Source organism: Salvelinus namaycush, chromosome 40, assembly GCF_016432855.1.
Source record: "Salvelinus namaycush isolate Seneca chromosome 40, SaNama_1.0, whole genome shotgun sequence".
NCBI classification, from domain to species: Eukaryota; Metazoa; Chordata; class Actinopteri; order Salmoniformes; family Salmonidae; genus Salvelinus; species Salvelinus namaycush.
The window spans coordinates 12,865,197-12,881,124 of record NC_052346.1 but is presented as its reverse complement, the minus strand read 5'-3'; the positions used below and the strand labels follow the sequence as shown (position 1 = coordinate 12,881,124).

Here is a 15,928-nt window from a genome sequence, read left to right as displayed (position 1 = left end):
CCCATAACCGTAGCATGCAATGATTACATGAAGCTTGTGACTCTACAAATATGTTTGATGCATTTGCTGTTTGTTTTGGTTGTTTACCATTCATTTTTATTGGGCACAAAATAATGTAGTGTGTCATTTTAGAGTCACTTTTTTAGAAAATAATTCTTTCTTACACTTCAGTTTCTTACACTTCTACATTAAATGTGGATGCTACCATGATTATGGATAATCCTGAATGAATTGTGTATAATGATAAGTGACAAAGTTAGAGGCATAAATATCATACCACCAAAAAATGCTAATCTCCCCTGTTATTGTAATGGTGAAAGGTTAGCATGTTTTAGGGGTATGATATTTATGCCTCTAACTCTGTCACTTATCATTATACACGATTCATTCAGGATTATCCATAATCATGGTAGCATCCACATGTAATGTAGAAGTGTAAGAAACATATTATTTTCTAAAAAAGTGACTCCAAAATGACAGATTTTTTACCATTAATTTCTATTGGGCACAAAATAATCCGAAACAAACAGCAAATGCATCCGAGAGACAGAGAGACAGCGAGCGAGACAGAGCGCGAGACAGAGAGCGAGACAGAGAGACAGAGAGCGAGCCAGAGAGACAGAGAGCCAGCCAGAAAGAGAGAGAGACAGCCAGAGAGACAGAGAGCGAGACAGAGAGAGAACGAGACAGAGAGAGAACGAGACAGAGAGCGAACCAGAGAGCGACCCAGAGAGCCAGCCAGAAAGACAGAGAGACAGAGAGCGAGCCAGAGAGACAGAAAGCGAGCCAGAGAGACAGAAAGCGAGACAGAGAGAGAGCGAACCAGAGAGAGAGCGAACCAGAGAGAGAGAGTGCGAGCGAACCAGAGAGACAGAGAACCAGAGAGACAGAGAGGCAGAACAAGAACCAGAGAGACAGAGAGGCAGAACAAGAACCAGAGAGACAGAGAGGGAGCCAGAGAGACAGAGAGCGAGACAGAGAGCGAGCCAGAGAGCGAGCCAGAGAGCGAGCCAGAGAGCGAGAGACAGAGAGCGAGAGACAGAGAGCGAGAGACAGAGAGCGAGAGACAGAGAGCGAGAGACAGAGAGCGAGACAGAGAGCGAGACAGAGAGCGAGACAGAGAGCGAGACAGAGAGCGAGACAGAGAGCGAGACAGAGAGCGAGACAGAGAGACAGTGAGCGAGACAGAGACAGAAAGCGAGCCAGAGAGCGACCCAGAGAGACAGAGAGCCAGCCAGAAAGACAGAGACAGCCAGAGAGACAGAGAGCGAGCCAGAGAGCGACCCAGAGAGACAGAGAGACAGCCAGAAAGATAGAGAGACAGAGAGCGAGCCAGAGAGCGACCCAGAGAGACAGAGAGCCAGCCAGAAAGACAGAGAGACAGCCAGAGAGACAGAGAGCGAGCCAGAGAGCGACCCAGAGAGACAGAGAGACAGCCAGAAAGATAGAGAGACAGAGAGCGAGCCAGAGAGACAGAGAGAGAGCGAACCAGAGAGACAGAGAGCGAGCGAACCAGAGAGCGAGCGAACCAGCGAGACAGAGAGCGAGCGAACCAGAGAGACAGAGAGCGAGCGAGACAGATAGACAGAGAGCGAGCGAGACAGATAGACAGAGAGCGAGCGAGACAGATAGACAGAGAGCGAGCGAGACAGAGAGCGAGACAGAGAGCGAGACAGAGAGCGAGCGAGACAGATAGACAGAGAGCGAGCGAGACAGATAGACAGAGAGCGAGCGAGACAGATAGACAGAGAGCGAGCGAGACAGATAGACAGAGAGCGAGCGAGACAGAGAGCGAGCGAGACAGAGAGCGAGCGAGACAGAGAGCGAGCGAGACAGAGAGCGAGACAGAGAGCGAGACAGAGAGCGAGACAGAGAGCGAGACAGAGAGCGAGACAGAGAGCGAGACAGAGAGCGAGACAGAGAGCGAGACAGAGAGCGACCCAGAGAGACAGAGAGCCAGCCAGAAAGATAGAGACAGAGAGCGAGCCAGAGAGACAGAGAGCGAGACAGAGAGAGAACGAGACAGAGATAGACCAGAGAGCGAACCAGAGAGACAGAGAGCGAGCCAGAGAGCGACCCAGAGAGACAGAGAGCCAGCCAGAAAGACAGCGAGACAGAGAGCGAGACAGAGAGCGAGACAGAGAGCGAGACAGAGAGCGAGACAGAGAGCGAGACAGAGAGCGACCCAGAGAGACAGAGAGCCAGCCAGAAAGATAGAGACAGAGAGCGAGCCAGAGAGACAGAGAGCGAGACAGAGAGAGAACGAGACAGAGATAGACCAGAGAGCGAACCAGAGAGACAGAGAGCGAGCCAGAGAGCCAGAGAGCGACCCAGAGAGACAGAGAGCCAGCCAGAAAGACAGCGAGACAGAGAGCGAGCGAGCCAGAGAGACAGAGAGAGAGCCAGAGAGACAGAGAGCGAGCCAGAGACAGAAAGCGAGCCAGAGAGAGAGCGAACCAGAGAGACAGAGAGAGAGCGAACCAGAGAGACAGAGAGAGAGCGAACCAGAGAGACAGAGAGCGAGCGAACCAGAGAGACAGAGAGCGAGCGAACCAGAGAGCGAGCGAACCAGAGAGACAGAGAGCGAGCGAGACAGATAGACAGAGAGCGAGCGAGACAGATAGACAGAGAGCGAGCGAGACAGAGAGCGAGACAGAGAGCGAGACAGAGAGCGAGACAGAGAGCGAGCGAGACAGATAGACAGAGAGCGAGCGAGACAGATAGACAGAGAGCGAGCGAGACAGAGAGCGAGACAGAGAGCGAGACAGAGAGCGAGACAGAGAGCGAGACAGAGAGCGAGACAGAGAGCGAGACAGAGAGCGAGACAGAGAGCGAGCCAGAGAGCGACCCAGAGAGACAGAGAGCCAGCCAGAAAGATAGAGACAGAGAGCGAGCCAGAGAGACAGAGAGCGAGACAGAGAGAGAACGAGACAGAGAGAGGCCGAGACAGAGAGACAGAGAGCGAACCAGAGAGCGAACCAGAGAGACAGAGAGCGAGCCAGAGAGCGAACCAGAGAGCGAACCAGAGAGACAGAGAGCGAGCCAGAGAGACAGAGAGCGAGCCAGAGAGCGACCCAGAGAGACAGAGAGCGAGCCAGAAAGACAGCGAGACAGAGAGCGAGCGAGCCAGAGAGACAGAGAGCGAGCCAGAGAGACAGAAAGCGAGCCAGAGACAGAAAGCGAGCCAGAGACAGAAAGCGAGCCAGAGAAACAGAGAGCGAGACAGAGAGAGAGCGAACCAGAGAGACAGAGAGAGAGCGAACCAGAGAGACAGAGAGAGAGCGAACCAGAGAGACAGAGAGAGAGCGAACCAGAGAGACAGAGAGAGAGCGAACCAGAGAGACAAAGAGTGAGCGAACCAGCGAGACAGAGCGAGCGAACCAGAGAGACAGAGAGCGAGCCAGAGAGGCAGAGAGCGAGCGAGACAGATAGACAGAGAGCGAGCGAGACAGAGAGCGAACCAGAGAGACAGAGAGCGAACCAGAGAGCGAACCAGAGAGCGAGACAGAGAGCGAGACAGAGAGCGAGACAGAGAGCGAGACAGAGAGCGAGACAGAGAGCGAGACAGAGAGCGAGACAGAGAGCGAGACAGAGAGCGAGACAGAGAGCGAGACAGAGAGCGACCCAGAGAGCGACCCAGAGAGCGACCCAGAGAGCGACCCAGAGAGACAGAGCCAGCCAGAAAGACAGAGAGCGAGCCAGAGAGCGACCCAGAGAGACAGAGAGCCAGCCAGAAAGACAGAGAGACAGAGAGCGAGCCAGAGAGACAGAGAGCGAACCAGAGAGCGAACCAGAGAGACAGAGAGCGAGCCAGAGAGCCAGAGAGCAACCCAGAGAGACAAAGAGCCAGCCAGAAAGACAGAGAGACAGAGAGCGAGCCAGAGAGCGAGCCATAGAGACAGAGAGCGAACCAGAGAGACAGAGAGCGAGCCAGAGACAGAAAGCGAGCCAGAGAGACAGAGAGCGAGACAGAGAGAGAGCGAACCAGAGAGACAGAGAGCGAGCGAACCAGAGAGACAGAGAGCGAGCGAACCAGAGAGCGAGCGAACCAGAGACAGAGAGCGAGCGAACCAGAGAGACAGAGAGCGAGCGAGACAGAGAGAGAGACAGAGAGCAAGACAGAGAGACAGAGAGCGAGACAGAGAGCGAGACAGAGAGACAGAGAGCGAGCCAGAGAGCGACCCAGAGAGACAGAGAGCCAGCCAGAAAGACAGAGAGCCAGCCAGAAAGACAGAGAGCGAGCCAGAGAGCGAGACAGAGAGAGAACGAGACAGAGAGACAGAGAGCGAACCAGAAAGCGAGCCAGAGAGCGAGCCAGAGAGCGAGCCAGAGAGCGAGCCAGAGAGCGAGCCAGAGAGCGAGCCAGAGAGCGAGCCAGAGAGACAGAGAGCGAGCCAGAGAGACAGAGAGCGAGCCAGAGAGACAGAAAGCGAGCCAGAGAGACAGAGAGCGAGCCAGAGAGACAGAGAGCGAGCCAGAGAGAACCAGAGAGACAGAGAGAAAGCGAGCCAGAGAGAGAGAGAGAGCGAGCCAGAGAGACAGAGAAAGAGCGAACCAGAGAGACAGAGAGCGAGCGAACCAGAGAGACAGAGAGCGAGCGAACCAGAGAGACAGAGAGCGAGCGAACCAGAGAGACAGAGAGCGAGCGAACCAGAGAGACAGAGAGCGAGCGAACCAGAGAGACAGAGAGCGAACCAGAGAGACAGAGAGCGAACCAGAGAGACAGAGAGCGAACCAGAGAGACAGAGAGCGAACCAGAGAGACAGAGAGCGAGCCAGAGAGGCAGAGAGCGAGCCAGAGAGCGAACCAGAGAGACAGAGAGAGAGCGAGCCAGAGAGACAGCGAGCGAGCCAGAGAGACAGAGAGCGAGCAAACCAGAGAGACAGAGAGCAAGCGAACCAGAGAGACAGAGAGCGAGCGAACCAGAGAGACAGAGAGCGAGCGAACCAGAGAGACAGAGAGCGAGCGAACCAGAGAGACAGAGAGCGAGCGAACCAGAGAGACAGAGAGCGAGCCAGAGAGACAGAGAGCGAGCCAGAGAGACAGAGAGAACCAGAGAGACAGCGAACCAGAGAGACAGAGAGCGAACCAGAGAGACAGAGAGCGAACCAGAGAGACAGAGAGCGAGCCAGAGAGGCAGAGAGCGAACCAGAGAGACAGAGAGCGAACCAGAGAGACAGAGAGCGAGCCAGAGAGACAGAGAGCGAGCCAGAGAGACAGAGAGCGAGCCAGAGAGACAGAGAGCGAGCCAGAGAGACAGAGAGCGAGCCAGAGAGACAGAGAGAGAGCGAACCAGAGAGACAGAGAGAGAGCGAACCAGAGAGACAGAGAGCGAGCGAACCAGAGAGACAGAGAGCGAGCGAACCAGAGAGACAGAGAGCGAGCCAGAGAGACAGAGAGCGAGCCAGAGAGACAGAGAGCGAGACAGAGAGCGAGACAAAGAGCGAGACAGAGAGAGAGACAGAGAGCGAGCCAGAGAGCGAGCCAGAGAGACAGCCAGAGAGACAGCCAGAGAGACAGCCAGAGAGACAGAGCGAGCCAGAGAGACAGAGCGAGCCAGAGAGACAGAGCGAGCGAGCCAGACAGAGCGAGCCAGAGAGCGAGCGAGCGAGACAGACAGACAGAGAGTGAGCCAGAGAGCGAGCGGGCGAGACAGAGAGCCAGCGGGCGAGCCAGAGGGAGTGCCAGAGGGCGAGACAGAGGGCGAGACAGAGAGTGAGCGAGCGAGCGAGCCAGAGAGAGAAAGTGAGGGAGGGAGTTGTGTTGTGAGTGCCAGAGTGAAGGGGAATCCAGTGAGATCCGTGACAACAGCTTCCACCAGAAGGAACCAGACGATTGTCAGATCGCCACAGCCATGTTCTCCTCCTCAGACCGACACCCCCACCAGAACCACCCAGAGCTCCATTCAACCCAGCCTGCACTGCAGTATCCATTCACACAGTGGCTCGTTTCACCCCCATGGTCAACTACAAAGCATAGAACGGTTTGGGGTTACTATGAAATCCTACTGCTGTACGACCAACTAGTTAGACTACCCTCACAGTTTCCATAAAGGAGTGCTTGCTCACTCCCACCTCATGAATTTAAAATCATTGGCTTGGTGTAGGTATGGGCTACAGGGAGTTTCCACTGGCTTCGCATTCCTTCTTTCACCAGTCCTTTCCTTTCCAATCCATGAAGAGGAATGAATGAGTGCACTTCCGTGAGAAGAGTAATAATCGTAAACAGAGGAATGGGTTCAAATGAGGCTCCATCCAACCAATGACATACACTGAACAAAAAAGAAAACGCAACATGTAAAGTGTTGGTCCCATGTTTCATGAGCTGTAATAATAGATCACAGAAATGTTCCATACGCACAAAAACTCTCGCTCAAATTTTGTGCACAAATTTGTTTCCATCCCTGTTAGTGAGCATTTTTCCTTTGCCAAAATAATCCATCCACCTGACAGGTGTGGCATATCAAGAAGCTGAATAAACAGCACGATCATTACACAGGTGCACCTTGTGCTGGGGACAATTTTTAAAAAGGCCAATCTATAACGTGCAGTTTTGTCACAACACAATGCCACAGATGTGTCAGGTTGAGGAGCGTGCAATTGGCATGCTGACTGCAGGAATATCCACCAGAGCTGTTGCCAGAGAATTAAAATGTTGATTTCTCTACCAACATCATTTTAGAGAATGCATTTTAATCGATGAACATTTGAATGCACAAAAATACAGTGACGAGATCCTGTGGACCACTGTGTGTTTTTTTTGTAAAGGTGTCTGTGACCAACAGATGCACATCTGTATTCCAAGTCGTGAAATCCATAGATTAGGGCCTAATTTATTTATTTTAATTGACTGATTTCCTAAAACTGTAACTCAGTAAAAATCTATGAAATTGTTGCATGTTGCGCTTCTATTTTTGTTCCGTATATAATCCAGGGGAGGCATGGGATTGGTTCAAACAAAACTGTCACATGACCTGACTGCCAGAAGTAGACCCTCGTCTTTCCTGCAGAAACTCGGGACCCTGCCATACCCTCATCTCCTTTAGCTAATACAAGCCTCTCCAGGGCCCAGCCAGACACCATGCATTACAAAACAGTACTGGGAACAGGTCTAATAGATTACGCTAAACTGTTTATGCTCTCAGATATGTCAAAGGTTCTTTGTCCCAATACTACAGCCATCTGTGAGTGAGTGAGATATAAGGGGGGGGGGGGGTATGGAAGACAATAACAGCCATATCATTGAGTGAGATTAAACAACTTGAGCCGCTTGTCTTTTAAAGGAGTGGTGTTCCCCTCCAGGCCTACAGGTCCACAATACCGCTGCTTCTCTGTTCTCCCTGGTAATTCATTGATTTATGTCACCAACTGTCCTCACCTGGGTCGTGTCTAGCACGCACGAGACGGAAAGAAACGGCGAGGTACCATCTGAACTTGTCCAAATCAGAAATTCACAAAGTAACCATTTTAGCTAGATTTACTTCAGCTAGCAGGCTAAACCCTCACTAGCCAAGGGGGCTGCTGGTAACCCATATTTCTCAGCCTCTCTGAACCATATGCACAGAAATACACATATACCCTGAGGCAGGCTACCAACAGGCTACTGCCATGTCAATCCCTAAACACAGATCTGCTATATCTGCAAACTGAAAGAGCTGGAGAAATAAACACCAACACCTACATTCAAGGTTTTTGAAGAGCAGCCATCTCTCGGTTGCCATGGCAACCCCTCTTCTCTCCCCCTGCAGTTGTTCCTCTTTCTTTCCTAGCGGATAGTAAATATAACTGTGCCTCAGGCTCTCTCTCTGCTGCTATGTAGAAGGGCCCTGCTCCTCTCTTCAGTCTGATACAATACTGAGGAGGAGGATGAAGTTGTTCCTAGACAACTGTTGTGCTGCTGCCATGTTGTGTTGCTACCATGTTGTTGTCATGTTGTGTTGCTACCATGCTGTGTTGTCATCTGTTGCTGCCATGCTATGGTGTTGTCTTTTGTCTCTCTACATGTAGTGTTGTGGTGTCTCTTGTCGTGATGTGTGTTTTGTATTATGTTTTTAATCCCAGCCCCCGCCCCCGTAGGAGGCCTTTTGGTAGGCCATCATTGTGAATAAGAATTTGTTCTTAACTGACTTGCCTACATAAATAAAGGTTAAATAAAAAATATATAGATTACCAGTCAAACGTTTGGACACGCCTACTCATTTAAGGGTTTTCTTTATTTTTACTATTTTCTACATTGTAGAATAATAGTGAAGACATCAAAACTATTAAATAACACATATGGAATCATGTAGTTACCAAAAAAGTGTTAAGCAAATCAAAATATATTTTAGATTCTTCAAAGTAGCCACCCTTTGCCGTGATGACAGCTTTGCACACTCTTGGCATTCTCTCAACCAGCTTCATGAGGAATGCTTATCCAACAGTCTTGAAGAAGTTCCCACATAAGCTGAGCACTTGTTGGCTGATTTTCCTTCACTCTGCAGCCCTACTCATCTCAAACCATCTCAATTGGGTTGAGGTCGGGCGATTGTGGAGGCCAGGTCATCTGATGCAGCACTCAATCACTCTCCTTTTTGGTCAAATAGCCCTTACACAGCCTGGAGGTGTGTTTTGGGTCATTGTCCTGTTGAAAAACAAATGATAGTCCCACTAAACGCAAACCAGATGGGATGGCGGATCGCTGCAGAATGCAGTGGTAGCCATGCTGATTAAGTGTGCCTTGAATTCTAAATAAGTCACTGATACTGTCAACAGCAGAGCACCACCACACCTCCTCCACCATTCTTCACGGTGGGAACCACACATGCAGAGATCATCCGTTCACCTACTCTGCGTCTCACAAAGACAGTTTGGACTCATCAGACCAAAGGACAGATGTCCACTGGTCTAATGTCCATTGCTCGTGTTTCTTAGCCCAATCAAGTCTCATCTTCTTATTGGTGTCCTTTAGTATTGGTTTCTTTGCAGCAATTTGACCGTGAAGACCTGATTCATGCAGTCTCCTCTGAACAGTTGATGTTGAGATGTGTCTGTTACTTGAACTCTGTGAAGCATTTATTTGGGCTGCAGTCTGAGGTGCAGTTAACTCTAATGAACTTATCCTCTGCAGCAGAGGTAACTCTGGGTCTTCCTTTCTTGTGGCGGTCCTCATGAGAGCCAGTTTCATCATAGCGCTTGATGGGTTTTTGCGACTGCACCCTACCTGCACCCTACCATGTCACAACACAACTAATTGTCTCAAACGCATTAAGAAGGAAAGAAATTCCACAAATTTAAGAAGGCACCTGTTGAAATGCATTCCAGGTGACTACCTTGTGAAATTGGTTGAGAGAATGCCAAGAGTATGCAAAGCTGTCATCAAGGCAAATGGTGGTACTTTGAAGAATCTCAAATATAAAATATATTTAGATTTTAACAATTTTATGGTTATTACGTGATTCCATATGTGTTATTTCATAGTTTTGATTTCTTCACAATTATTCTACAATGTAGAAAATAGTTCAAATAAAGAAAATCCCTTGAATGCGTAGGTGTGTCCAAACTTTTGATTTTGTGTGTGTGCACACACACACACACACTACTCAAGTTCAACACAACGTCCAGATTTTTTTGCTGACCGCATGCTATCTTTCTGTTTCCCTGAAGAATTGTATGTTAAACAAACACATTCAACGTTTGTGTGCATTTACCAAATCATTTTTCCAATGTAGTGTTTAGTGTCCGCTAAAAATCAGTGCTGTGTGTTTCTGTTTGCTGAGGTATTTGCGCAAGGTTCCCCTATTATTCTGCTCTCTTGCCACCATCATATCTGATACCACATACACCCCTCTCTTTACCAGACGTGTGTGTGTGTGGGCTGTGTGTTTCACCCTGCGCTGTAGTCTCGTGGGCGTTTTTCTAAGCACTGCTGTCTTTCTCGCGCTGCAGCCTGGAAAGACCCAAGTAGTGTCAGCTAGTAAAAGGTGTGAGAGTGTATATGTAAGCGTTGCTCTGGTTCGCTCTCTCTCTCTCTCTTTGCCGACTGGGAAGGAAAGCGTTATCAAACCCAGCAGTGTGATCTATTAAAAGGTGACCTCCGTTTTTTTAGGTCGCCACCAAAAAAGAATGGACAGATTCTAGTTCTGAATATCCCAAATGCTTGACAGGGAGGAGAATGAGGGACGGGAGAGGCGAAGGGAAGAGAGAGGAAGGGGGGGGGGGGGGGGGGGGTGGATGATAATGGTGGAGATGGTTTCCAGCCAAGGGGAGTGGGAGGAAGACAAAGATTAGGGGCATGAGAGGAGAGCTGGAGTAAGGGCGAGGCTGGGTGAAGAGAAGGGGGGAGTGGGCTGAGGGAGAGGAGGCGGGAGTGGGCTGGGGGAGTGGAGGCGGGAGTGGGCTGGGGGAGTGGAGGCGGGAGTGGGCTGGGGGAGAGGAGGCGGGAGTGGGCTGGGGGAGTGGAGGCGGGAGTGGGCTGGGGGAGAGGAGGGAGACAGAGGCTGGGTGAAGAGAAGGGGAGGCGGGAGTGGGCTGGGGGAGAGGAGGGAGACAGAGGCTGGTAGTGTGCTCTAGAGGAGAGGAAGCGACAGAACAGAAGCGAGATGGAGGGAGAGATCTTATGATAGGGTCACGAGAAATAAATCAGACCTCAGACTGATCTTTCACTGAGGACACAGGCCGTGTTCCAGTACTGTAACACAGCCTCTTCTCTCCTTGGGCAATGTCCCAACACTGTTACAGCCTCTTCTCTCTTTGGGCTGCATCCCAATACTGTGAAGGGGAAATACAAAACTGACCTTACATCAGCAGCGTCTTTTATATATTATACGGTACCAGTCAAAAGTTTGGACACACCGACTCATTCCAGGGTTTTTCTTTATTTTTACTATTTTCTACATTGTAGAATAGTGAAGACATCAAAACTCTGGTGACACTGATTTATACAAAAATTCAAGGCACACAGCATTCAGCAGCGATACGCCATCCCTTCTGGTTTGCGATTAGTGGGACGATCATTTGTTTGTCAACAGGACAATGACCCAACACACCAATAGGCTGTGTAAATACTATTTGACCAAGAAGGAGAGTGATGGAGTGCTGCATCAGATGACCTGGCCTCCACAACCACCCGACCTCAACCCAATTAAGATGGTTTGGGATGAGTTGGACCACAGACTGAAGGAAAAGCATCCAACAAGAGCTCAGCATATGTGGGAACTCCTTCAAGACTGTTGGAAAAGCATTCCAGGTGAAGCTGGTTGAGAGAATGCCAAGTGTGTGCAAAGCTGTCATCAAGGCAAAGGGTGGCTACTTTCTAGAATCTAAAATATATTTTGATTTGTTTCAAACTTTTGGTTACTACATGATTCCATATGTATTATTTCATAGTTTATGTTTTCATTATTATTCTACAATGTAGAGCATAGTAAAAATAAAGAAAAACCCTTGAATGAGTAGGTGTGTCCAAACCTTTGACTGGTACTGTACATAGTAGATTTCCGATTTAGAAACAAATAAAAAACACTGAACCCCAACAAACCAGACCAAAGTCTGCACATGCAGACACAACCTGTAATATCTCAGAATGGATTTCCTCTGCTGACAGTTCAGTGCAATTTAACTACTTTTCTAATAAGTTCAATAATTTTTTTTATTCTGTTTCTATGTCTGGATTCCGTTTTTATAGGGCCCTACCTAGTGACTTATATGTGTGTGTGTGTGTGTGTGTGTGTGTGTGTATATATATAAGTGTGTTTGCAAATCCAGAGGTAGACATTTGCATTGTGGTAAAGCAGACTGCTGATAACAGGTTAGGTGAGGTTAACCAGTGGTGAACTGTGGTTGATTATCTGTGTAGCTCATTTCTGGATTTCCCCACTGTGGGATGGGAACGTGATCATAGACCGTGTCCATGCTGCCCAAGCTTCGTCAACAATGCCTCACACCTAACAAAAAACACAACTACTACGTATTTTTCGATTCGTTTTTCCCCAAGGTGGTTTTGTTGTACCCTGAACCTGTTGTGGAAACGTAGATGTGTGTGTATGACTTTAGAAAGGAGAAGAAATAAAGGACTATTCAGCTAATCATAGTTAACACAGAGACATTTGGAGCGAAGAGACAGGAGCATGCCTGCTGGGCGACCCAAAGTATACGTATCTCTCTGGCAGCATTTAGGAGACACACACACACAAGTGGCAGCCCTAAGGCATACAACACACACCAGCTGCCTACCAACTGTGGTTATAGAGATCCTGTGGTCAGCACCCCAGGCCAGTCAATGTTACCTACGTTACCTATGTTACCTGTGACACCCCACCTTCCTTAGTTGGCCTACCTAAAAAAACACACACACACACACACACACACACTTATCCCCAAGCTTAGGGAAAGAAGGGGGAACAAACCAGTGTATCAGTTCCATTCTGACATCAACAGGGGGGAGGGGATATAAAGAGACAGAAAAAAAGGAGTGATGAGGGGGGTTGCAGAGAAATAGGGATACAGAGAGGGGGAGAAAGAGACGTGGGGGTCTGACCACTGGGGTATAAGAACTGGAGACTGCGTCCAAGATGTCCACCCTGTTGTTTTCAAGGTAATCTACTCACGTTCACCAATTCATGGACCGTCTATATCCGGGTTGCACCCGGTTTATACAGACCAGCATCAAATGTGCACTACCACTCAGTGCGCACAGGGAGCAGCGGGGCCAGCCACAACAACGTCATCACCTTAGACATCTGATGAATATATAAATGTTAATATCTTTGGCTGTGAGTGACAAATTAAGTTACTTTTTTTGGGGGTGAATTTTCGGCCTCTGCTACAATTATTTGACTAATTCCGATTTTTTTTGTCACAAATGTGATGACTAAAGGGTCTGGATCTTCTTAGGGGCAAGGCCATTTGGCCTTCAAGAGGAGCCCAATGTGCCAGGGCACCAAGGCCATCTGCTAGGGCTACCAAGGCCATCTGCTAGGGGTACCAAGGCCATCTGCTAGGGCTTCAAGGCCATCTGCTAGGGCCCCAAGGCCATCTGCCAGGGCCCCAAGGCCATCTGCCAGGGCCCCAAGGCCATCTGCCAGGGCACCAAGGCCATCTGCCAGGGCACCAAGGCCATCTGCCAGGGCACCAAGGTCATCTGCCAGGGCCCCAAGGCCATCTGCCAGGGCACAAAGGCCATTAACCAAAATAGTCAATTTAAATCGATTTGAAAACTGAAACACTTATGTTTTTCGTAACAGAAGTTATGTAAATGTACAGAAATAATTAGCCTACATGACGAAGTGCAGGTGATAGCCTATGCGTATTGGCAAGAGCATATCATGTCCAGACCGATGCTGACATGAGGGAGGCGCCTGAAAATGTAGCCAAACTTTAAATGAGACTTTTAATTAATTACATAGATACAGGCTAAACGCCAGTCATGTTTGATAAATATAAAGTAGGATCATTATTACTATCTAAAGGCTTGATTCTGTCCACATACTTGAGGGACTGTTCGTTCCGATAGGAAAGAAAGGCCAGTGCCTGATGTGCACTTAAACATCACCCAATCTGAATGGAGGGAGTCAACATTTTGAAACTACTTAACCATAAACGTAATTGGTTAAAACCTGGAAGTTTATCATTTTATGAGGCATGTCTTACCATGTTCTGACCATAGGAATGTTAAGGGGATTATTTTATAAACACTTCCTCATATGCCATTGAAACCAGTGTCTCATGTTCTCAACTTTCTTTTGTTGTCCAGCAGCCAAAGACACAATCCTAGTCATTAACAACCCATGCATCTTTCTAACGCCTCGATCACACCGACAGCATCATTGCATTTTGTACACCAGAAGTACATTCATTTCCAATGGAACGCTGCGTTTGCCATGCAGCATTGCGTTGCAGTGCGTTCTGTTTGATTCATAGGTTGGATTTATCAAATGCAGAAATGGTAGCATAAGGTGAATGTTGAACTTTTGTTGCACGCACAATGACAATTTAGGTGTAATGGAGGTATACATTTCTGAAGGGTATTTTTCATCTCTGTCATATGAAACCACTCGCATGTGTGGTGCACTTTTGCTGCTAATTGCATTTTGGAACATTCATGCTTATAGCCTACTGCCGCGTGCGCATTGCTGTGCTTTATAAATGTGAAGAAATAGCCTAATAGTTCATCAACATTTTCAGCTTAACTTTCTGATCTGTTGCATCAGCCTCATTGCTTAAAAAAATAAATAAAATAAAAAACTTATGTACAGTTGTTGTATTAATTTGGGTTCCGTCGCATCCCACAACTGTCCCAGAGTGTTTGGGATATTTATTTCCTGCACAATAGAACGTCTCAACTTTTGTACTATGGGGCATAGTAGATTGACATAGGCTAGTGCTTTTGCTGTTCATTAGGCATACTCATCTTGTTGATGCGCCTCGGAATAATTTAACTAAAATTGGTTTGTTTTTTTATTCCGTTTCTGTCTGGATTCCGTTTTTATAGGGCCCTACCTAGTGATTTACGTGTGTGTGTGTGTGTGTGTGTGTGTGTGTGTATGCAAATCCAGGAGGTAGACATTTGCATTGTGGTAAAGCAGACTGCTGATAACAGGTTATATGCACATCAGAATTCAGATAAGAATGGCCCGCGGTTGCATCCCTGATGAGTCCGTCTTCACTTGTAGCCTACTTCGGAGCTGCGATGCCAGTGAGAAGGACCCAATCACGTGACAGGCATTGGTTAATAAGAATTTAATTATCTGAGAAAGACATGTGAGCGAGAGGTGCTTCGGAGCAGGGTGATTGGCAGCTGGGAGAAGGGAAGAATAATTATTGTATTCAGCGCAAGGTCACAATGGCCACTTTGGCTGCAAGGCATGGATTTTTTTTTTGGGGGGGGGGGGGCATTACGGCCATGGCCGTCGATGCCGCCTGGAAATTCGAGAGCTGCTTATTAGGAATTTTCTAATCTGACTTCTCTATGTGGCAATTATCTTTCTGGGCTGGGTGTCAGTTAAACTGCAGTACCGAAGCAAAACTGTAGGAGCAGTCGAAACAGTGCTTCTAGAACGGAACCTTGGCCCCTTGGGACTGACAAGGGGGTAGTAAATGTGACAATTTCCCCCTCTACCCTCACAAGGATCAAAACTGCAAAAAAAAATAACATTGCATTTGCAACCACTTGACTTGGCAGTACGACACAATTTTTTTTATTGGTCGCTAGGGTACAAGTGAAAAAAAAATGTAGCTGGTCACGTTAGTCTTTGGTTCACAATTAGCTTTTCAAAACAGCAATGGGTAAGTAAACCAGGTATTCAAAAATGTTTGAAAATGGTCATCATGCAATGTTTGAATTAACTTTGTTGTAATTTTTACCCCCTTTTTCTCCCCAATTTTCGTGATTACGATTTTGTCTCATTGCTGAAACTCCCCAACGGGCTCGAGAGAGAGAGAGAGGCGAAGGTCGAGTCATGCCTCTTCCGAAACATGACCCACCAAACCGCGCTTCTTAACACCTGTTCGCTTAACCCTGAAGCCAGCAGCAATGTGTCGGAGGAAACACCGTTCAACTGACAACCGAAGTCACCCTGCAGGCGCCCGGCCCGCCACAAGGAGTCGCTAGAGCACGATGAGCCAAGTAAAGCCCCCCGCCCAAACCCTCCCCTAACCCGGACGATGCTGGGCAATTGTGCACCGCCCTATGGGACTCCCGGTCACGGCCGGTTGTGACACAGCCTGGGATCGAACCCCAGGCTGTAGTGACTTCGCAACACTGCGCTGTAGTGCCACTTGGGAGGCTGAATGAACATTTCTAAAGGCATTCCCCAAAAAAGCTTCCCAATTAAATTACTGCAAAGTAGGTCTACCTGGCAGAATGATATCATGATGATTTGTATCAATCGCAGGACATTTGTTTAGCAAACTGCCATCAGATGTAGCCTACAGTAAAAACACAACTAGCC

General features: G+C 48.4%; 1 protein-coding gene across 2 annotated transcripts in view; it reads right to left on the bottom strand.

The window, feature by feature from the left end:
- The window catches only part of LOC120033549 (guanine nucleotide-binding protein subunit alpha-11-like), a 33,012-nt gene that overhangs the window by 10,435 nt on the left and 6,649 nt on the right, over positions 1–15,928 (bottom strand). The window lies entirely within an intron of this gene.